Here is a 25748-nt window from a genome sequence, read left to right as displayed (position 1 = left end):
TATACAGAGTGTGTAATACTCTCTATACAGAGTGTGTAATACTCTCTATACAGAGTGTGTAATACTCTCTATACAGAGTGTGTAATACTCTCTATACAGAGTGTGTAATACTCTCTATACAGAGTGTGTAATACTCTCTATACAGTGTGTAATACTCTCTATACAGAGTGTGTAATACTCTCTATACAGTGTGTGTAATACTCTCCAGACAGTGTGTGTAATACTCTCTATACAGTGTGTGTAATACTCTCTATACAGTGTGTGTAATACTCTCCATACAGTGTGTGTAATACTCTCTATACAGTGTGTGTAATACTCATATACAGTGTGTGTAATACTCTCTATACAGTGTGTGTAATACTCTCTATACAGAGTGTGTAATACTCTCTATACAGAGTGTGTAATACTCTCTATACAGAGTGTGTAATACTCTCTATACAGTGTGTGTAATACTCTCTATACAGAGTGTGTAATACTCTCTATACAGTGTGTGTAATACTCTCCATACAGTGTGTGTAATACTCTCTATACAGAGTGTGTAACACTCTCTATACAGTGTGTGTAATACTCTCTATACAGTGTGTGTAATACTCTCTATACAGTGTGTGTAATACTCTCTATACAGTGTGTGTAATACTCTCTATACAGTGTGTGTAATACTCTCTATACAGTGTGTGTAATACTCTCTATACAGTGTGTGTAATACTCTCTATACAGTGTGTGTAATACTCTCTATACAGTGTGTGTAATACTCTCTATACAGAGTGTGTAATACTCTCTATACAGAATGTGTAATACTCTCTATACAGTGTGTGTAATACTCTCTATACAGTGTGTGTAATACTCTCTATACAGTGTGTGTAATACTCTCTATACAGTGTGTGTAATACTCTCTATACAGTGTGTGTAATACTCTCTATACAGTGTGTGTAATACTCTCTATACAGTGTGTGTAATACTCTCTATACAGTGTGTGTAATACTCTCTATACAGAGTGTGTAATACTCTCTATACAGAGTGTGTAATACTCTCTATACAGTGTGTGTAATACTCTCTATACAGTGTGTGTAATACTCTTTATACAGTGTGTGTAATACTCTCTATACAGTGTGTGTAATACTCTCTATACAGAGTGTGTAATACTCTCTATACAGAGTGTGTAATACTCTCTATACAGTGTGTGTAATACTCTCTATACAGTGTGTGTAATACTCTTTATACAGTGTGTGTAATACTCTCTATACAGTGTGTGTAATACTCTCTATACAGTGTGTGTAATACTCTCTATACAGAGTGTGTAATACTCTTTATACAGTGTGTGTAATACTCTCTATACAGAGTGTGTAATACTCTCTATACAGTGTGTAATACTCTCTATACAGTGTGTGTAATACTCTCTATACAGTGTGTGTAATACTCTCTATACAGTGTGTGTAATACTCTCTATACAGTGTGAGTAATACTCTCTATACAGTGTGTAATACTCTCTATACAGTGTGTGTAATACTCTCTATACAGTGTGTGTAATACTCTCTATACAGAGGTTGTAATACTCTCTATACAGAGTGTGTAATACTCTCTATAGAGAGTGTGTAATACTCTCTATACAGTGTGTGTAACACTCTCTATACAGTGTGTGTAATACTCTCTATACAGTGTGTGTAATACTCTCTATACAGTGTGTGTAATACTCTCTATACAGTGTGTGTAATACTCTCTATACAGAGTGTGTAATACTCTCTATACAGAGTGTGTAATACTCTCTATACAGTGTGTGTAATACTCTCTATACAGTGTGTGTAATACTCTTTATACAGTGTGTGTAATACTCTCTATACAGTGTTTGTAATACTCTCTATACAGTGTGTGTAATACTCTCTATACAGAGTGTGTAATACTCTTTATACAGTGTGTGTAATACTCTCTATACAGTGTGTAATACTCTCTATACAGTGTGTGTAATACTCTCTATACAGTGTGTGTAATACTCTCTATACAGTGTGTGTAATACTCTCTATACAGTGTGAGTAATACTCTCTATACAGTGTGTAATACTCTCTATACAGTGTGTGTAATACTCTCTATACAGTGTGTGTAATACTCTCTATACAGAGGTTGTAATACTCTCTATACAGAGTGTGTAATACTCTCTATACAGAGTGTGTAATACTCTCTATACAGTGTGTGTAATACTCTCTATACAGTGTGTGTAATACTCTCTATACAGAGGTTGTAATACTCTCTATACAGAGTGTGTAATACTCTCTATACAGAGTGTGTAATACTCACTATACAGAGTGTGTAATACTCTCTATACAGTGTGTGTAACACTCTCTATACAGTGTGTGTAATACTCTCTATACAGTGTGTGTAATACTCTCTATACAGTGTGTGTAATACTCTCTATACAGTGTGTGTAATACTCTCTATACAGTGTGTGTAATACTCTCTATACAGAGGTTGTAATACTCTCTATACAGAGTGTGTAATACTCTCTATACAGAGTGTGTAATACTCTCCATACAGTGTGTGTAATACTCTCTATACAGTGTGTGTAATACTCTCTATACAGAGTGTGTAATACTCTCTATACAGAGTGTGTAATACTCTCTATACAGAGTGTGTAATACTCTCTATACAGAGTGTGTAATATTCTCTATACAGTGTGTGTAATACTCTCTATACAGTGTGTGTAATACTCTCTATACAGTGTGTGTAATACTCTCTATACAGTGTGTGTAATACTCTCTATACAGTGTGTAATACTCTCTATACAGTGTGTGTAATACTCTCTATACAGTGTGTGTAATACTCTCTATACAGAGGTTGTAATACTCTCTATACAGAGTGTGTAATACTCTCTATACAGTGTGTGTAATACTCTCTATACAGTGTGTGTAATACTCTCTATACAGAGGTTGTAATACTCTCTATACAGAGTGTGTAATACTCTCTATACAGAGTGTGTAATACTCTCTATACAGAGTGTGTAATACTCTCTATACAGAGTGTGTAATACTCTCTATACAGTGTGTGTAACACTCTCTATACAGTGTGTGTAATACTCTCTATACAGTGTGTGTAATACTCTCTATACAGTGTGTAATACTCTCTATACAGAGTGTGTAATACTCTCTATACAGTGTGTGTAATACTCTCCAGACAGTGTGTGTAATACTCTCTATACAGTGTGTGTAATACTCTCTATACAGTGTGTGTAATACTCTCCATACAGTGTGTGTAATACTCTCTATACAGTGTGTGTAATACTCATATACAGTGTGTGTAATACTCTCTATACAGTGTGTGTAATACTCTCTATACAGAGTGTGTAATACTCTCTATACAGAGTGTGTAATACTCTCTATACAGAGTGTGTAATACTCTCTATACAGTGTGTGTAATACTCTCCATACAGTGTGTGTAATACTCTCTATACAGAGTGTGTAATACTCTCCATACAGTGTGTGTAATACTCTCTATACAGTGTGTGTTATACTCTCTATACAGAGTGTGTAATACTCTCTATACAGAGTGTGTAATACTCTCTATACAGAGTGTGTAATACTCTCTATACAGAGTGTGTAATACTCTCTATACAGAGAGTGTAATACTCTCTATACAGTGTGTGTAATACTCTCCATACAGTGTGTGTAATACTCTCTATACAGTGTGTGTAATACTCTCTATACAGAGTGTGTAATACTCTCTATACAGTGTGTGTAATACTCTCTATACAGAGTGTGTAATACTCTCTATACAGAGTGTGTAATACTCTCTATACAGAGTGTGTAATACTCTCTCTACAGTGTGTGTAACACTCTCTATACAGTGTGTGTAATACTCTCTATACAGTGTGTGTAATACTCTCTATACAGTGTGTGTAATACTCTCTATACAGAGGTTGTAATACTCTCTATACAGAGTGTGTAATACTCTCTATACAGAGTGTGTAATACTCTCCATACAGTGTGTGTAATACTCTCTATACAGTGTGTGTAATACTCTCTATACAGAGTGTGTAATACTCTCTATACAGAGTGTGTAATACTCTCTATACAGAGTGTGTAATACTCTCTATACAGAGTGTGTAATACTCTCTATACAGAGTGTGTAATACTCTCTATACAGTGTGTGTAATACTCTCTATACAGTGTGTGTAATACTCTCTATACAGTGTGTGTAATACTCTCTATACAGTGTGTGTAATACTCTCTATACAGTGTGTGTAATACTCTCTATACAGAGGTTGTAATACTCTCTATACAGAGTGTGTAATACTCTCTATACAGAGTGTGTAATACTCTCTATACAGTGTGTGTAATACTCTCTATACAGTGTGTGTAATACTCTCTATACAGTGTGTGTAATACTCTCTATACAGAGGTTGTAATACTCTCTATACAGAGTGTGTAATACTCTCAAAACAGAGTGTGTAATACTCTCTATACAGAGTGTGTAACACTCTCTATACAGTGTGTGTAATACTCTCTATACGGAATGTCTAATACTCTCTATACAGAGTGTGTAATACTCTCTATACAGAGTGTGTAACACTCTCTATACAGTGTGTGTAATACTCTCTATACGGAATGTGTAATACTCTCTATACAGTGTGTGTAATACTCATATACAGTGTGTGTAATACTCTCTATACAGAGTGTGTAATACTCTCTATACAGAGTGTGTAATAATCTCTATACAGAGTGTGTAATACTCTCTATACAGAGTGTGTAATACTCTCTATACAGAGTGTGTAATACTCTCTATACAGTGTGTGTAATACTCTCTATACAGAGTGTGTAATACTCTCTATACAGTGTGTAATACTCTCTATACAGTGTGTGTAATACTCTCTATACAGTGTGTGTAATACTCTCTATACAGAGGTTGTAACACTCTCTATACAGAGTGCGTAATACTCTCTATACAGTGTGTGTAATACTCTCTATACAGTGTGTGTAATACTCTCCATACAGTGTGTGTAATACTCTCTATACAGTGTGTGTAATACTCATATACAGTGTGTGTAATACTCTCTATACAGTGTGTGTAATACTCTCTATACAGAGTGTGTAATACTCTCTATACAGAGTGTGTAATACTCTCTATACAGAGTGTGTAATACTCTCTATACAGTGTGTGTAATACTCTCTATACAGAGTGTGTAATACTCTCCATACAGTGTGTGTAATACTCTCTATACAGTGTGTGTAATACTCTCTATACAGTGTGTGTAATACTCTCTATACTGTGTGTGTAATACTCTCTATACAGTGTGTGTAATACTCTCTATACATTGTGTGTAATACTCTCTATACAGAGGTTGTAATACTCTCTATACAGTGTGTGTAATACTCTCTATACAGTGTGTGTAATACTCATATACAGTGTGTGTAATACTCTCTATACAGTGTGTGTAATACTCTCTATACAGAGTGTGTAATACTCTCTATACAGTGTGTGTAATACTCTCTATACAGTGTGTGTAATACTCTCTATACAGAGTGTGTAATACTCTCTATACAGTGTGTGTAATACTCTCTAGACAGAGTGTATAATACTCTCCATACAGTGTGTGTAATACTCTCCATACAGTGTGTGTAATACTCTGTATACGGAGTGTGTAATACTCTCTATACAGAGTGTGTAATACTCTCTATACAGTGTGTGTAATACTCTCTATACAGAGTGTGTAATACTCTCCATACAGTGTGTGTAATACTCTCTATACAGAGTGTGTAATTATCTCCATAAAGTGTGTGTAATACTCTCTATACAGTGTGTGTAATACTCTCTATACAGTGTGTGTAATACTCTCTATACAGTGTGTGTAATACTCTCTATACAGTGTGTGTAATACTCTCCATACAGTGTGTGTAATACTCTCTATACAGAGGTTGTAATACTCTCTATACAGAGTGCATAATACTCTCTATACAGAGTGTGTAATACTCTCCATACAGAGTGTGTAATACTCTCCATACAGAGTGTGTAATACTTTCCATACAGTGTGTGTAATACTCTCTATACAGAGTGTGTAATACTCTCTATACAGTGTGTGTAATACTCTCCATACGGTGTGTGTAATACTCTCTATACAGAGGTTGTAATACTCTCTATACAGAGTGTGTAATACTCTCTATACAGTGTGTGTAATACTCTCTATACAGAGTGTGTAATACTCTCCATACAATGTGTGTAATAAACTCTATACAGAGTGTGTAATACTCTCCATAAAGTGTGTGTAATACTCTCTATACAGAGTGTGTAATACTCTCTATACAGAGTGTGTAATACTCTCCATACAGTGTGTGTAATACTCTCTATACAGAGTGTGTAATACTCTCTATACAGAGTATGTAATACTCTCCATACAGTGTGTGTAATACTCTCTATACAGAGTGTGTAATACTCTCTATACAGAATGCGTAATACTCTCTATACAGAGTGTGTAATACTCTCCATACAGAGTGTGTAATACTCTCCATACAGAGTGTGTAATACTCTCTATACAGTGTTTGTAATACTCTCTATACAGAGGTTGTAATACTCTCTATACAGAATGCGTAATACTCTCTATACAGAGTGTGTAATACTCTCCATACAGAGTGTGTAAAACTCTCTATACAGAGGTTGTAATACTCTCTATACAGAGTGTGTAATACTCTCCATACAGTGTGTGTAATACTCTCTATACAGTGTGTGTAATACTCTCCATACAGTGTGTGTAATACCCTCTATACAGAGGTTGTAATACTCTCTATACAGAGTGTGTAATACTCTCTATACAGTGTGTGTAATACTCTCTATACAGAGTGTGTAATACTCTCTATACAGTGTGTGTAATACTCTCTATACAGTGTGTGTAATACTCTCTATACAGTGTGTGTAATACTCTCTATACAGAGGTTGTAATACTCTCTATACAGAGTGTGTAATACTCTCTATACAGAGTGTGTAATACTCTCTATACAGAGTGTGTAACACTCTCTATACAGTGTGTGTAATACTCTCTATACGGAATGTGTAATACTCTCTATACAGAGTGTGTAATACTCTCTATACAGAGTGTGTAACACTCTCTATACAATGTGTGTAATACTCTCTATACGGAATGTGTAATACTCTCTATACAGTGTGTGTAATACTCATATACAGTGTGTGTAATACTCTCTATACAGAGTGTGTAATACTCTCTATACAGAGTGTGTAATAATCTCTATACAGAGTGTGTAATACTCTCTATACAGAGTGTGTAATACTCTCTATACAGAGTGTGTAATACTCTCTATACAGTGTGTGTAATACTCTCTATACAGAGTGTGTAATACTCTCTATACAGTGTGTGTAATACTCTCTATACAGTGTGTGTAATACTCTCTATACAGTGTGTGTAATACTCTCTATACAGTGTGTGTAATACTCTCTATACAGAGTGTGTAATACTCTCTATACAGAGTGTGTAATACTCTCTATACAGAGTGTGTAATACTCTCTATACAGTGTGTGTAATACTCTCTATACAGAGTGTGTAATACTCTCCATACAGTGTGTGTAATACTCTCTATACAGTGTGTGTAATACTCTCTATACAGTGTGTGTAATACTCTCTATACAGAGGTTGTAATACTCTCTATACAGTGTGTGTAATACTCTCTATACAGTGTGTGTAATACTCATATACAGTGTGTGTAATACTCTCTATACAGTGTGTGTAATACTCTCTATACAGAGTGTGTAATACTCTCTATACAGTGTGTGTAATACTCTCTATACAGTGTGTGTAATACTCTCTATACAGAGTGTGTAATACTCTCTATACAGTGTGTGTAATACTCTCTAGACAGAGTGTATAATACTCTCCATACAGTGTGTGTAATACTCTCCATACAGTGTGTGTAATACTCTGTATACGGAGTGTGTAATACTCTCTATACAGAGTGTGTAATACTCTCTATACAGTGTGTGTAATACTCTCTATACAGAGTGTGTAATACTCTCCATACAGTGTGTGTAATACTCTCTATACAGAGTGTGTAATTATCTCCATAAAGTGTGTGTAATACTCTGTATACAGTGTGTGTAATACTCTCTATACAGTGTGTGTAATACTCTCTATACAGTGTGTGTAATACTCTCTATACAGTGTGTGTAATACTCTCCATACAGTGTGTGTAATACTCTCTATACAGAGGTTGTAATACTCTCTATACAGAGTGCATAATACTCTCTATACAGAGTGTGTAATACTCTCCATACAGAGTGTGTAATACTCTCCATACAGAGTGTGTAATACTCTCCATACAGTGTGTGTAATACTCTCTATACAGAGTGTGTAATACTCTCTATACAGTGTGTGTAATACTCTCCATACAGTGTGTGTAATACTCTCTATACAGAGGTTGTAATACTCTCTATACAGAGTGTGTAATACTCTCTATACAGTGTGTGTAATACTCTCTATACAGAGTGTGTAATACTCTCCATACAATGTGTGTAATAAACTCTATACAGAGTGTGTAATACTCTCCATAAAGTGTGTGTAATACTCTCTATACAGAGTGTGTAATACTCTCTATACAGAGTGTGTAATACTCTCCATACAGTGTGTGTAATACTCTCTATACAGAGTGTGTAATACTCTCTATACAGAGTATGTAATACTCTCCATACAGTGTGTGTAATACTCTCTATACAGAGTGTGTAATACTCTCTATACAGAATGCGTAATACTCTCTATACAGAGTGTGTAATACTCTCCATACAGAGTGTGTAATACTCTCCATACAGAGTGTGTAATACTCTCTATACAGTGTTTGTAATACTCTCTATACAGAGGTTGTAATACTCTCTATACAGAATGCGTAATACTCTCTATACAGAGTGTGTAATACTCTCCATACAGAGTGTGTAAAACTCTCTATACAGAGGTTGTAATACTCTCTATACAGAGTGTGTAATACTCTCCATACAGTGTGTGTAATACTCTCTATACAGTGTGTGTAATACTCTCCATACAGTGTGTGTAATACTCTCTATACAGAGGTTGTAATACTCTCTATACAGAGTGTGTAATACTCTCTATACAGTGTGTGTAATACTCTCTATACAGAGTGTGTAATACCCTCTATACAGTGTGTGTAATACTCTCTATACAGAGTGTGTAATACTCTCCATACAGTGTGTGTAATAAACTCTATACAGAGTGTGTAATACTCTCCATAAAGTGTGTGTAATACTCTCTATACAGAGTGTGTAATACTCTCTATACAGAGTGTGTAATACTCTCTATACAGAGTATGTAATACTCTCCATACAGTGTGTGTAATACTCTCTATACAGAGGTTGTAATACTCTCTATACAGAATGCGTAATACTCTCTATACAGAGTGTGTAATACTCTCCATACAGCGTGTGTAATACTCTCCATACAGAGTGTGTAATACTCTCTATACAGAGTGTGTAATACTCTCTATACAGTGTGTGTAATACTCTCTATACAGTGTGTGTAATACTCTCTATACAGTGCGTATAACACTCTCTATACAGTGTGTGTAATACTCTCTATACAGAGTGTGTAATACTCGCTATACAGAGTGTGTAATACTCTCTATACACAGGCTGTAATACTCTATACTGAGTGTGTAATATTCTTTATGCACCGGCTGTAATACTCTTTATACACAAGCTGTAATACTCTTTATACACAGGCTGTAATACACTTTATACGGAGTGTGTAATACTCTTTATACACAGGCTGTAATACTCTCTATACAGAGTGTGTAATACTCTCTATACACAGGCTGTAATACTCTCTATACAGAATGTGTAATACTCTTTATACACAGGCTGTAATACTCACTATACACAGGCTATAATACTCTATACTGAGTGTGTAATATTCTTTATACACAGGCTGTAATTCTCTCTATACACAGGCTATAATACTCTCTATACTGAGTGTGTAATACTCTTTATACACAGGCTGTAATACTCTCTATACAGAGTGTGTAATACTCTCTATACACAGGCAGTAATATTTTCTATACAGAGTGTGTAATACTCTCTATACAAAGGCTGTAATACTCTCGATACAGAGTGTGTAATACCCTCTATACACAGGCTGTAATACTCTCTATACTGAGTGTGTAATACACTCTATACACAGGCTGTAATACTCTGTATACACAGGCTGTAATACTCTCTATACTGAGTGTGTAATACACTTTATACACAGGCTGTAATACTCTCTATACAGAGGCTGTAATACTCTTAAGACAGAGGCTGTAATACTCTGTATACATAGGCTGTAATACTGTCTATACACAGGCTGTAATACTATCTATACACAGGCTGTAATACTATCTATACACAGGCTGTAATACTCTACACAGGCGATAATACTCTATACACAGGCTGTGATGCTCTCTATACACAGGCTGTAATACTCTCTATACACAAGGTGTGATACTCTCTATACACAGGCTGTAATACTCTCTATACACAGGGTGTGATACTCGCTATACACAGGCCTGATTACTCTCTATACACAATCTGTAACTCTCTATACACAGGCCTGATTACTATCTATACACAGGCCTGATTACTCTCTATACACAATCTGTAACTCACTATACATAGACCTGATTACTCTCTATACACAATCTATAACTCTCTATACACAGACCTGATTACTCTCTATGCAAAATCTGTAACTCTCTATACACAGGCCTGATTACTCTCTATGCACAATCTGTAACTCTCTATACACAGACCTGATTACTCTCTATACACAATCTATAACTCTCTATACACAGACCTGATTACTCTCTATACACAATCTCTAACTCTCTATACACAGGCCTGATTACTCTTTATACACAGGCCTGATTACTGGTCTGTACACAATCTGTAACTCTCTATACACAGGCCTGATTACTCCCTATACACAATCTGTAACTCTCTATACACAGGCCTGATTACTCCCTATACACAATCTGTAACTCTCTATACACAGGCCTGATTACTCCCTATACACAATCTGTAACTCTCTATACACAGGCCTGATTACTCTCTATACACAATCTGTAACTCTCTCCACACAGGGCTGATTATCTCTGTGCACAATCTGTAACTCTCTATACACAGGCCTGATTACTCCCTATACACAATCTGTAACTCTCTATACACAGGCCTGATTACTCTCTGTACACAATCTGTAACTCTCTGTACACAGGCCTGATTACTCTCTATACACAATCTGTAACTCTCTTTAAACAGGCCTGATTACTCTCTATACACAATCTGTAACTCTCTCTACACAGGCCTGATTACTCTCTGTACACAATCTGTAACTCTGTATACACAGGCCTGATTACTCTTTATACACAGACCTGATTACTGGTCTGTACACAATCTGTAACTCTCTATACACAGGCCTGATTACTCTCCATACACAATCTGTAACTCTCTCTACACAGGCCTGATTACTCCCTATACACAATCTGTAAATCTCTATAAACAGGCCTGATTACTCTCTATACACAATCTGTAACTCTCTCTACACAGGCCTGATTACTCTCTGTACACAATCTGTAACTCTGAAAACACAGGCCTGATTACTCCCTGTACACAATCTGTAACTCTCTCTGCACAGGCCTGATTACTCCCTATACACAATCTGTAACTCTCTATACACAGGCCTGATTAATCTCTATACACAATCTGTAACTCTCTATACACAGGCCTGATTACTCCCTATACACAATCTGTAACTCTCTATACACAGGCCTGATTACTCTCTGTACACAATCTGTAACTCTCTCTACACAGGCCTGATTACTCTCTATACACAATCTGTAACTCTCTTTAAACAGGCCTGATTACTCTCTATACACAATCTGTAACTCTCTCTACACAGGCCTGATTACTCTCTGTACACAATCTGTAACTCTGTATAAACAGGCCTGATTACTCTTTATACACAGACCTGATTACTGGTCTGTACACAATCTGTAACTCTCTATACACAGGCCTGATTACTCTCCATACACAATCTGTAACTCTCTCTACACAGGCCTGATTACTCTCTATACACAATCTGTAACTCTCTATAAACAGGCCTGATTACTCTCTATACACAATCTGTAACTCTCTCTACACAGGCCTGATTACTCTCTGTACACAATCTGTAACTCTGAAAACACAGGCCTGATTACTCCCTGTACACAATCTGTAACTCTCTCTGCACAGGCCTGATTACTCCCTATACACAATCTGTAACTCTCTATACACAGGCCTGATTAATCTCTATACACAATCTGTAACTCTCTCTACACAGGCCTGATTATCTCTGTGCACAATCTGTAACTCTCTATACGCAGGCCTGATTACTCTCTGTACACAATCTGTAACTCTCTCTACACAGGCCTGATTACTCCCTATACACAATCTGTAACTCTCTATACACAGGCCTGATTACTCTCTGTACACAATCTGTAACTCTCTCGACACAGGCCTGATTACTCTCTATACACAATCTGTAACTCTCTATAAACAGGCCTGATTACTCTCTATACACAATCTGTAACTCTCTCTACACAGGCCTGATTACTCTCTGTACACAATCTGTAACTCTGTATACACAGGCCTGATTACTCCCTGTACACAATCTGTAACTCTCTCTGCACAGGCCTGATTACTCTCCATACACAATCTGTAACTCTCTATACACAGGCCTGATTACTCCCTATACACAATCTGTAACTCTCTCTACACAGGCCTGATTACTCTCTATACACAATCTGTAACTCTCTATAAACAGGCCTGATTACTCTCTATACACAATCTGTAACTCTCTCGAAACAGGCCTGATTACTCTCTGTACACAATCTGTAACTCTGTATACACAGGCCTGATTACTCCCTATACACAATCTGTAACTCTCTCTACACAGGCCTGATTACTCCCCATACAAAATCTGTAACTCTCTATACACAGGCCTGATTACTCTTTATACACAGACCTGATTACTGGTCTGTACACAACCTGTAACTCTCTATACACAGGCCTGATTACTCTCCATACACAATCTGTAACTCTCTATACACAGGCCTGAATACTGTTTGTACACAATCTGTAACTCTCTATATACAGGCCTGATTACTCTCCATACACAATCTGTAACTCTCTATACACAGGTCTGATTACTCTCCATACACAATCTTTAACTCTCGATACACAGGCCTGATTACTCCCTATACACAATCTGTAACTCTCTATACACAGGCCTGATTACTCTCTATACACAATCTGTAACTCTCTCTACACAGGCCTGATTACTCTCTGTACACAATCTGTAACTCTCCAGACACAGGCCTGATTACTCCCTATACACAATCTGTAACTCTCTATACACAGGCCTGATTACTCTCCATACACAATCTGTAACTCTCTCTACACAGGCCTGATTACTCTCTGTACACAATCTGTAACTCTCTCTACACAGGCCTGATTACTCTCTGTGCACAATCTGTAACTCTCTATACACAGGCCTGATTACTCTCTGTGCACAATCTGTAACTCTCTCGACACAGGCCTGATTACTCTCTGTGCACAATCTGTAACTCTCTCGACACAGGCCTGATTACTCTCCATACACAATCTGTAACTCTCTCTACACAGGCCTGATTACTCTCTGTACACAATCTGTAACTCTCCATACACAGGCCTGATTACTCCCTATACACAATCTGTAACTCTCTATACACAGGCCTGATTACACTCTGTGCACAATCTGTAACTCTCTATACACAGGCCTGATTACTCCCTATACACAATCTGTAACTCTCTATACACAGGCCTGATTACTCTTTATACACAGGCCTGATTACTCTCTATACACAATCTGTAACACTCTATACACAGGTCTGATTACTCTCAATACACAGGCCTGATTACTCTCTATACACAATCTGTAACTCACTATACATAGGCCTGATTACTTTCTATACACAGGCCTGATTACTCTTCATACAGAGGCCTGATTACTGGTCTGTACACAATCTGTAACTCTCTATACACAGGCCTGATTACTCTCCATACACAATCTGTAACTCACTATACACAGGCCTGATTACTCCCTATACACAATCTGTAACTCTCTATACACAGGCCTGATTTCTCTCTGTACACAATCTGTAACTCTCTATACACAGGCCTGATTACTCCCTATACACAATCTGTAACTCTCTACACACAGGCCTGATTACTCCCTATACACAATCTGTAACTCTCTATACACAGGCCTGATTACTCCCTATACACAATCTGTAACTCTCTATACACAGGCCTGATTTCTCTCTGTACACAATCTGTAACTCTCTATATACAGGCCTGATTACTCTCCATACACAATCTGTAACTCTCTATACACAGTCCTGATTACTCCCTATACACAATCTGTAACTCTCTATACACAGGCCTGATTACTCCCTATACACAATCTGTAACTCTCTATACACAGGCCTGATTACTCTCTGTACACAATCTGTAACTCTCTATACACAGGCCTGATTAGTCCCTATACACAATCTGTAACTCTCTATACACAGGTCTGATTACTCTCCATACACAATCTGTAACTCTCTATACACAGGCCTGATTACTCCCTATACACAATCTGTAACTCTCTCTACACAGGCCTGATTACTCCCTATACACAATCTGTAACTCTCTATACACAGGTCTGATTACTCTCCATACACAATCTGTAACTCTCGATACACAGGCCTGATTACTCCCTATACACAACCTGTAACTCTCTATACACAGGTCTGATTACTCTCCATACACAATCTGTAACTCTCTATACACAGGCCTGATTACTCCCTATACACAATCTGTAACTCTCTATACACAGGCCTGATTACTCCCTATACACAATCTGTAACTCTCTATACACAGGTCTGATTACTCTCCATACACAATCTGTAACTCTCTATACACAGGCCTGATTATTCCCTATACACAATCTGTAACTCTCTATACACAGGCCTGATTACTCTCTATACACAATCTGTAACTCTCTCTACACAGGCCTGATTACTCTCTGTACACAATCTATAACTCTGTATGCACAGGCCTGATTACTCCCTATACACAATCTGTAACTCTCTATACACAGGCCTGATTACTCCCTATACACAATCTGTAACTCTCTATACACAGGCCTGATTACTCCCTATGCACAATCTGTAACTCTCTCTACACAGGCCTGATTACTCCCTATACACAATCTGTAACTCTCTCTACACAGGCCTGATTACTCCCTATACACAATCTGTAACTCTCTATACACAGGCCTGATTACTCTCTATACACAATCTGTAACTCTCTCTACACAGGCCTGATTACTCTCTGTACACAATCTGTAACTCTGTATACACAGGCCTGATTACTCCCTATACACAATCTGTAACTCTCTATACACAGGCCTGATTACTCTCCATACACAATCTGTAACTCTGTATACACAGGCCTAATTACTCCCTATACACAATCTGTAACTCTCTCGACACAGGCCTGATTACTCTCTATACACAATCTGTAACTCTCTATACACAGGCCAGATTACTCTCTATACACAATCTGTAACTCTCTCTACACAGGCCTGATTACTCTCTGTACACAATCTGTAACTCTCTATACACAGGCCTGATTACTCCCTATACACAATCTGTAACTCTCTACACACAGGCCTGATTACTCCCTATACACAATCTGTAACTCTCTATACACAGGCCTGATTACTCTCTATACACAATCTGTAACTCTCTATACACAGGCCTGATTACTCCCTATACACAATCTGTAACTCTCTATACACAGGCCTGATTACTCTCTATACACAATCTGTAACTCTCTCTACACAGGCCTGATTACTCTCTATACACAATCTGTAACTCTCTCTACACAGGCCTGATTACTCTCTGTACACAATCTATAACTCTGTATGCACAGGCCTGATTACTCCCTATACACAATCTGTAACTCTCTATACACAGGCCTGATTACTCCCTATACACAATCTGTAACTCTCTATACACAGGCCTGATTACTCCCTATGCACAATCTGTAACTCTCTCTACACAGGCCTGATTACTCCCTATACACAATCTGTAACTCTCTCTACACAGGCCTGATTACTCCCTATACACAATCTGTAACTCTCTATACACAGGCCTGATTACTCTCTATACACAATCTGTAACTCTCTCTACACAGGCCTGATTACTCTCTGTACACAATCTGTAACTCTGTATACACAGGCCTGATTACTCCCTATACACAATCTGTAACTCTCTATACACAGGCCTGATTACTCTCCATACACAATCAGTAACTCTGTATACACAGGCCTAATTACTCCCTATACACAATCTGTAACTCTCTCGACACAGGCCTGATTACTCTCTGTACACAATCTGTAACTCTCTATACACAGGCCAGATTACTCTCTATACACAATCTGTAACTCTCTCTACACAGGCCTGATTACTCTCTGTACACAATCTGTAACTCTCTATACACAGGCCTGATTACTCCCTATACACAATCTGTAACTCTCTACACACAGGCCTGATTACTCCCTATACACAATCTGTAACTCTCTATACACAGGCCTGATTACTCTCTATACACAATCTGTAACTCTCTATACACAGGCCTGATTACTCCCTATACACAATCTGTAACTCTCTATACACAGGCCTGATTACTCTCTATACACAATCTGTAACTCTCTCTACACAGGCCTGATTACTCCCTATACACAATCTGTAACTCTCTATACACAGGCCTGATTGCTCTCTATACACAATCTGTAACTCTCTATACACAGGCCTGATTACTCTCTATACACAATCTGTAACTCTCTATACACAGGCTGTGGGTAAGAAAGGATTTGCATTTTTGTAGGGCCTTTCATGCCCAAAGCACTTTACAGCCAATGAGGTACTTTTTGAAGTGTGGACATTGTCGTAATGCAGGAAACGCAAGAGCCAATTTGTGCACAGCAAGATCCCATAAACAGCAATGAGATAATAATTCTGATTTCGTGCCGTTAGCTGAAGGGTACATAGTGGCCCAGGACACCGGGCAGAGCTGCCCTTCTCTTCTTCGAAAGAGTGGGATCGTTTACATCCACCTGAGAGGGCAGACGGGGCCTTGGGTCATCTGAAAGACAGCAACACTGACAGTGCGGCACTCCCTCAGTACTGCGCTGGGAGCCCCGGCCTGGATTAGGTGCTCAAGCCTCTGGAGTGGGGCTGGAACCCACAACCGACTGACTCAGAGGCGAGAGTGTTACCCACGGAGACACGGCCGACTACTTGAAACTGGAACTCATTTCCTTTTTTTTAAACCAAAAAGACAAATCATTTGAACTGAAAGACAGTAATGGGTGAGTTTGTGTGTCTATCTGTCCCATTTCTTGTCATTGGAGAATTTCATAGCACATAAGGCAGTATCCTTATTTCAAGAATTCAAAAATAAGGAAGTGATGTTTCAGTTATTTAAGATTCTGGTTTGACCGCATTTACTGTACTGCCTTCAGTTCTGGGCAACACATCTCGGGAAGGATATATCGGCTTTGGAGGGCGTGCAGCACAGATTCACCAGAATGATACTGGGGCTAAAAGAGTTAAATCATGAGGACAGGTTGCACAGACTCGGCTTGCACTCCCTCGAATCGAAGAAATTAGGAGGTGATCTTATCGAGATTTTGAGAATGATTAACGGTTCAATAGGGTAGATAGAGAGAGACTATTTCCAAGAACAAATTAGAGCTCGGCCGTTCAGGGGTGGTTCCAGGAAGCATTTCTTCACACAAAGGGGGAGTGGAAATCTGGAACTCTCTCCCCCCAAAAAGGCTGTGGGTGCTGGAGCTTTCAAGACTGAGATTGATAGATGGGTGAGGTTATCAAGGAATAGGGAGCAAAGGCAGGTAAGTGGAGTTGAGGTCCAGATCAGCCGTGGTGGAACAGATTCGAGGGGCTGAATGGCCCCAGCCATTCCCCCATTCGGCTCATCGCCTCTGTGCCCTCTCTCTGACAGAGCTCTCTCCTCAGTCCCATTCCCAGACCCTTTCCCCATTCGGCCCATCGCCCCTGTGCCCTCTCTCTGACAGAGCTCTCTCCTCAGTCCCATTCCCCGGCCCTTTCCCCATTCGGCCCATCGCCTCTGTGCTCTCTCTCTGACAGAGCTCTCTCCTCAGTCCCATTCCCCGGCCCTTTCCCCATTCGGCCCATCGCCTCTGTGCTCTCTCTCTGACAGAGCTCTCTCCTCAGTCCCATTCCCAGACCCTTTCCCCATTCGGCCCATCGCCCCTGTGCCCTCTCTCTGACAGAGCTCTCTCCTCAGTCCCATTCCCCGGCCCTTTCCCCATTCGGCCCATCGCCCCTGTGCACTCTCTCTGACAGAGCTCTCTCCTCAGTCCCATTCCCCGGCCCTTTCCCCAGATCAGTATTATTTGCAAATATTTCTCCAATTCTCCATTAAAAGCTACTCTGGATTCTGCATTTCCTACCATTTCTGTTTCTGAGTAAAAATAAATTCTCCTAATCCCTCCCTTCATTCTTTTGGTGATGATCCTAAAAGCCCTTTAGTTACGGACATGGCAACCAATGGCAACAGTCTCTCCCTCTTTATTGTATCAAAGCCCCTCAGAATGTTGAAGCCCTCGATCAGAACGTCTCTGAACTTTCTCTGTTCTGATGAAAAGAGCCCCAGTTTCTCTAGTCTCTGCTCCTGACGAGAGCCTCTCTTGGACATCCTATCCGGGGCCTTGACATCCTTCCTAAAGTAAGGCCCCAAAACTAGGCCCAATTTTCAAACTGTGGTCGAACCAATGATTTGTAGAGGTTTGGAATTCCCTCTCTGCTTTTGTGCTCAGTGCCTCTATTTGTAAAACCAAGGTCCTAATTTGTTTTGACAGTTTAATCATTGTGTCCTCCCACTGAAAGATCTCTGGGGGTGAAGTTGGACCTTGTTTTCTGGGTGGAAAATGGGTGCGAAGGGGTCCAATTTAGCGGGAGAACCACCAGTGCCTGGACAGCGTTGGAAGCATGCCTGGTGCCATCTTGGTTCGGGTGCCGTAGAGGCACCTCTGGGCGGCCACCTAAAGCAGGCGTTAGGCCCTTGCACTAATAAGTGGCTCCATATTAAGCGGCCACATCGTTGATGGCCAATATTCACTCCCCCACCAATTTCCAATCTCCTTCCCCCACTCCCGAACACAACCCTTGGCCAGCGTCCCGGCCCCCCTCCGCCCCCTGATCAGAGAGTTGGGGGTTCACAGTTCGCTGGGATCCCCCTCCCATTACCCCCTCCCCCCCCCATTGTCCCCCACCTCAAGGATCCCCCTTCCCCCCTCCCCCCCCCCGCCATGATCCATTATTTAAGAAAGGTGAGCGAGAAACCAGGAAATGATAGGCCTGTTAGTCTAATATCTGCTGTGGGGAAGTTATTGGAATCTATAATAAGGACAGCGTGACTGAGCACTGAGAGAAATTTGAGCTGATTAGAGAGAGACAACATGGCTTTGTAAAGGGTAGCTCATATCTAATGAACCGAATTGAATTTTTTGAGGCAGTAACTGAAGTAGTAAACAGGGGAATGTCTATGGATGTGGGTTATATGGACTTCCAGAAGGCATTTGATAAGGTTCCACATAAGAGACTGTTAGCTAAAATTAAAATTCATGGAATTGAAGGCAAATAATTGACCTGGTTAGGGGATTGGTTCGGCAGTCGAAGACAGAGTGTAGGGATAATGGGTATGTACTAGAATTGGAAGAAAGTAACTCGTGGTGTCCCACAAGGATCTGTGCTAGGGCCTCAAATATTCACTATTTTATTAATGACTTGGATAACACAATAGAGAGCCATACATCCAAGTTTGCCGATGACACAAAGATTGGTGGCATAGTAATTAGTGTAGAGGGAAGCTTAAAATTACAAAGACATTGATTGATTAAGTGAGTGGGCAAAACTGTGGCAGATGGATTTCAATGCAGTAAAATGTGAGGTCATCCACTTTGGACCAAGAAAGGATCGATCCGAGTATTTTTAAAAAGGTGAAAAGCTGGGAACAGTGGAGGTTCAAAGAGATTTAGGTGTCCATGTGCACAGATCACTAAAATGTAGCGGTCAGGTAAAAAAAAATCATAAATGATAATGGAATGTCAGCCTTTATAACTGGATGGCTAGAATATAAAAGGGAGGAAGTTTTGCTACAGCTATAAAAGCCCTGGTTAGACCACATCTGGAGCACTGTGCACAGTTCTGGGCACCACATCTCAGAAAGAATATATTGGCCTTGGAAGGGGTGCAGCGTAGATTCACCAGAATGTTACCAGGGCTCCAAGGATTACATTATGAGGAGAGATTACAGACACTAGGCTTGTATTCCCTGGAATATAGAAGGTTAAGGGGTGATGTGATTGAGGGTTTTAGGATTTGAAAGGATAGGGCAGATAGAGAGAAACTTTATCCGCTGGTGGGAGAGTCGAGGACAAGGGGACATAACCTTAAAATCAGAGCACGGCCATTCAGGAGAGAAGTTAGAAACACTTCTTCACAGAAAGGGTGGAGAAGTGAGGAACACTCTCTCTCTAAACGCAGTAGATGCTCGTTCAATGAATCATTTTAAATCTGAGGTCGATAGATTTTTGCTAGCCAAGAGTATTAAGGGATTATGGAACCAAGGCGGATGGATGGAGTTAGGATACAGATCAGTCATGGTCTCACTGAATGGCGGAACAGGCTGGAGGGGCTGAATGGCCTCCTCCTGTTATGATTGGAGAGCTGGGGCCGGTAACTTACTGAAACAGTCCTGAAGAAAGGCTTACATTTATACAGCCAATGAAGTATTTTTGAAATGTCGTCACTGTTGTAATGTAGGAAACACGGCAGCCGATTTGCGCACAGCAAGATCCCACAAACAGCTCCCTGTCCAATGCCCTAAGTCTCCGTGACCTCCTGAAGACTCTTGCAGTCTCTTTCGCACATGCCCACATGTTATTGTCTCCAAATCGCCTTCTCTCCCTGAGGTCTGACCATTGATGTATTGAGGGCAATGGTCCCAACACTGCCCCCCAGGGGACACAGACCTATGCATCACCCCAGCTCAGAATCTGCGCAGGTGATGAGTTGGAGGCAGGGGTGGGCTCACAGCAAACACTCAATTTTCGAGCAATCTGAACTTATTTACTCAGCGAACAGCGAAGCAAACAGAGTCTATCTGCAGAGTCTATTTAAAAAGAGACCCCGTCAACTACAGGAAATGGAACACTCATGGCCGAAACTACAGAGATGACACAATCCAAATTGATTATTTCACCAGTAAACTACAGGGCGTCGGGCTGATGGAATCATAGAAATGTATGGGGCAGAAGGAGGCCATTCAGCCCATCGATATAAAGAGTCACCCAACCTAATCCCACTTTCCAGCTCTTGGTCCGTAGCCTTGTAGTTTACGGCACGTCAAGTACCTTTTAAATGAGTTGAGGGTTTCTGCCTCTTCCACCCTTTCAGGCAGTGAGTTCCAGACTCCCACCACCCTCTGGGTGAAAACATTTCTCCTCAGCTCCCCTCTAATCCTTCTACCAATTACTTTAAATCTGTGCCCCCTGGTTATTGTCCTCTCTGCTGAGGGGAAATAGGTCCTTCCTGTCCACTCTATCGAGGCCCCTCATAATACACCTCAATTAAATCTCCCCTCAGCCTCCTCTGTTCCAAAGAAAACAACCCCAGCCTATCCAATCTTTCCTCATCGCTAAAATTCTCCAGTCCTGGCAACATCCTTGTAAATCTCCTCTGTACCCTCTCGAGTGCAATCACATCTTTCCTGTAATGTGGTGACCAGAACTGTACACAGTATTCAAGCTGTGGCCTAATTTAGATAATGGGGATATTTACATAATGCAAATTATCCGTGTTAAATTAATCCCAGTCACTTAGGGCGGACTGGTCTCCGGGCGTGATTGATGGGGGAATTCCCCAAATATTTCTGTTCAGGCCCGGAATAGTTGGGTCATTTTCCGTAGCCGAAACTGTGGGCCTAGAAATTGGTTGCTGCAGGCTTGCTGAGGTTGGCCCCAAGACTCACCCGATATTGGGCCTCAGGCCTTATTTACCTCAGAACGGCGAGCTGCAGGCGCCCGCTAGGCCTCCACAGGCACCTCACTGGCAAGAGGGCTTCCATTTTTGGGCCATTGTGTCACCGGAAGCGACCCCCAGGTAGGTCCTGGGAGAGGAGAGGAGAGGGGAGGGAGAGGGGATAGGGAGAGGGGAAGGGGATCGGGAGGGGGAAGGGGTCAGGAGGGGAGAGGGGGAGGGGATCAGGAGAGGGGGGAGCTGCTGGGGGAGGGGGGCATTCCTGGAGCGTTGGCAACCCTACTATTTGGAGTATTTACTGATGGGCAGTGTTGGTTATTCAGTGGTGGGCGGAGTTGGTGACTGAGACCTGGACTGTTTGGGTACTGGGTGGTGGGCATTTGGTGGGTCTAATGGGGATGCAGCTGTTGGGTGAGGGGTAATGGGGAAGGTGGTTGTGGGTGAGGGATAATGGGGGAGTTGGGGGAGGGGTAATGGGGGAGTTGGTGGAGGGGTAATGGGGGAGGTGGGGGAGGGTTAATGAGAGAGGGTCAATGAGGGAGATGGGGAGGGTTAATGAGGGAGGGTTAATGAGGGAAATGGGGAGGGTTAATGAGGGCGGGTCAATGAGGGAGATGGGGAGGGTTAATGAGGGAGGGTCAATGAGGGGGGATGGGGAGGGGTAATGAGGGAGGGTTAATGAGGGAGATGGGGAGGGGTAATGAGGGAGGGTTAATGAGGGAGTTGGGGAGGGGCAACAAGAGAGGGTTAATGAGGGAGATGGGGAGGTGTAATGAGGGAGGGATAATGAGGGAGGGTTAATGAGGGAGGGGTAATGAGGGAGGGTTAATGAGGGAGGGGTAACGAGGGAGGGGTTATGAGGGAGGGGTAACGAGGGAGGGGTAATGAGAGAGGGGTAATGAGGGAGGGGTAATGAGGGAGGGGTAATGAGGGAGGGTTAATGAGGGAGGGGTTATGAGGGAGGGGTAACGAGGGAGGGTTAATGAGGGAGGGGTAACGAGGGAGGGGTAACAAGGGAGGGGTAACGAGGGAGGGGTTATGAGGGAGGGGTAACGAGGGAGGGTTAATGAGGGAGGGGTAACGAGGGAGGGGTAACGAGGGAGGGGTAACGAGGGAGGGGTAACGAGGGAGGGGTAACGAGGGAGGGGTTATGAGGGAGGGGTAACGAGGGAGGGTTTAATGAGGGAGGGGTAATGAGGGAGGTGGGCACTCTGTGAACGCAGCGTTTATTTGTGTATTTGTGATTGCCCCTGGCCTGGTTTCTGACCCAGTTCTCTTGGTCCCTCTTTGTATGAGCTGATTCTGTGACCCTCAGTCACTGAGTTCATAAGTCACACGGGGAGTCAGCTGGACACAACCCCTCCCACCCCTCCAATCACACCCGTCACTGGGACTCTCTGGTCAGTGCCAGCTCGTCAGTGGGAAGAGACATGGAACGAGACGCACACCCTCACCCCCAGCCTCTCCCAATAGAAAGCAGCGTCTCCAGGACTTGATTAGCTAATCACTCCGTCAACTTCTCTGTTCAAACAGAAACAGCTCCAATTGTTCAAGTCTTTCTTCACATTTAGAGTTCCTCACACCAGGCGGTGTGCTGGTGAACCTGGACTGACCCCCCACTATTGCCTCAGGCACCTTCCGCTAGTGTGGATCCCCAAACAGTGCAAACTCCTCCAACCGTGGTCCGACTGAGGTTTCATAAAGATTCACCATTATCTCTCCACTTTTATATTCTGCACCTCTTGCCAGGATTCCATTCGCTCTTTTGTGGCCTGTTGCACTTGAGGTTCTGCTTTTAATGGGAATCTGAGCCCCCAATTCCCTCTGCTCTCCCACATCACCCCCGCTTTCCCCCGTTTAAATATAATTATTGACCGAAATGTACCACCTCACACTCACTGACCGTGAATTCCATTGGCCCATTTCTTTTACCTGTTCCCCCTCCTCTCGAGCTCCCCTCACGGTTTCCTTTGCTCCTCAGAATTATTTACTCTGCCTCCGATTTTGGTATTTTCTGTAAATTTGGACCCCACTCGCTCTGGCCCTGTATCCAAATCATTGATGTGCAGAGTGAACAGAAGGCTTCCTGGAACTGAACTCTCTGGGACACCGCCCACTTCTAACTACTCCGAGAATCTGCCCTTAACTCCCTCTCCAACCAGCCCCGTCTAACCAATTTCTAATCCACTTTACAGCCCTTGTCCTAATTCCATACAACTTAACCTTTGCCAGTCGTCTCCTGTGTGGTATATTCTGAAAGTCCATGTACACCGCATCCACTGCATTTCCCGATTAACGGTATCGAGTGCCTCCTCAAAGAACTTCATCAGTTAGTGCTGGCTGTTATCCCTTTGGACACCTGTCTTGTGTCTCTGTCTCCATCTTTTATCTCCTTCTGCAGACAGCCAGAACAGACTTCCCAACACAATGGACGGGAGGAGTTCATCGATTGCAAAGACAGGCTATTAAATTGCTTATTATTTACAGTCTATGGGGAGACAACATCAAATTTTAGTCCGTTAGCATCTTAAGTACCTACGGGCAGGAAATTTTGCTGTGATTTGGCAGCGATTTGCTTGCCTTTCTCCTTCGTTTATGAGTGATGACCGAGAGAACATATTTAGAAGTCGACAGTCCTGGGGACTATTTGTGACTTGTGTGAGTACAATTAACTTTAGAAAAACAACATCGAAAAGGAACAATTTTTCCCCCAAATCCTTTCTTTTGGAAAATGGTCAAAGATTCCTGAAATGTCACGAAGGAATTTTGAAAATCATGGATTTGTGACACAAAGTAAGCAATTAATCCCTTCCCTGGGACCAAATACTGACACACAGCCCTCTCAGAGTCCCAGACTGTTACTTTAATGGTCCTCTCTTACCTGTCTCAGCCGGCCCCTCTCCACAGACACCCCCCACTGGGTCACTGCGTCCTACCGATCCGATCGATGAAAGATGCTTTGGACAGACGGTGGACGGGAGCTGGGCTCGGAGCTGCAGCTCAGAGCTGATGTGTCTATCAACAGGAAACACGGAATCACAACACAGAGCAGTGTAACGGTGACAGGAAATCACTACTTCACTCGCGAGTTCAGACTCTCGAGTCACTGTTAAAAGACGGGCACCACCGGTGAAGGACAGAGTCAGAGCCCAAAGTGAGAGAGAGCCAGTCCTGGAGAGAGAGTCCCAGTCCCAGAGAGAGAGAGAGCCAGTCCCAGAGAGAGAGAGTCCCAGTCCCTGAGAGAGAGTCCCAGTCCCTGAGAGAGAGTCCCAGAGAAAGAGACACAGTCCCAGAGAGAGAGACAAAGTCCCAGAGAGAGAGACACAGTCCCAGAGAGGGAGACACGGACCCAGAGAGAGAGACACAGTCCCAGAGAGAGAGACACAGTCCCAGAGAGAGAGACACAGTCCCAGAGAGAGAGTCCCAGACCAAGAGAGAGAGTCCCAGTCCCAGAGAGAGAGTCCCAGTCCCAGAGAGAGAGACACAGTCCCAGAGAGAGAGTCCCAGTTCCTGGGAAAGAGTCCAATTCCCAGAGAGAGAGAGTCCCAGTCCCTGAGAGAGAGACCCAGT

At 41.6% G+C, this 25748-nt stretch overlaps 1 protein-coding gene across 1 annotated transcript in view; it reads right to left on the bottom strand.

Moving 5' to 3' along the window:
* Window positions 1-25182, bottom strand: part of si:dkey-3k24.8 (lysophosphatidic acid receptor 6) — a 51200-nt gene extending 26018 nt beyond the window's left edge. The window contains exon 1 of the mRNA XM_067978487.1: window positions 25060-25182. The gene's annotated coding sequence lies outside the window, so the exon portion shown is untranslated. The remainder of the gene's footprint in view (window positions 1-25059) is intronic.
* Between the last annotated feature and the right edge of the window lie 566 nt (window positions 25183-25748).

The sequence above is a fragment of the Heptranchias perlo genome, unplaced genomic scaffold (assembly GCF_035084215.1).
Source record: "Heptranchias perlo isolate sHepPer1 unplaced genomic scaffold, sHepPer1.hap1 HAP1_SCAFFOLD_298, whole genome shotgun sequence".
Classification (NCBI taxonomy): Eukaryota; Metazoa; Chordata; class Chondrichthyes; order Hexanchiformes; family Hexanchidae; genus Heptranchias; species Heptranchias perlo.
This window is presented reverse-complemented; position numbering and strand designations above follow the sequence as displayed.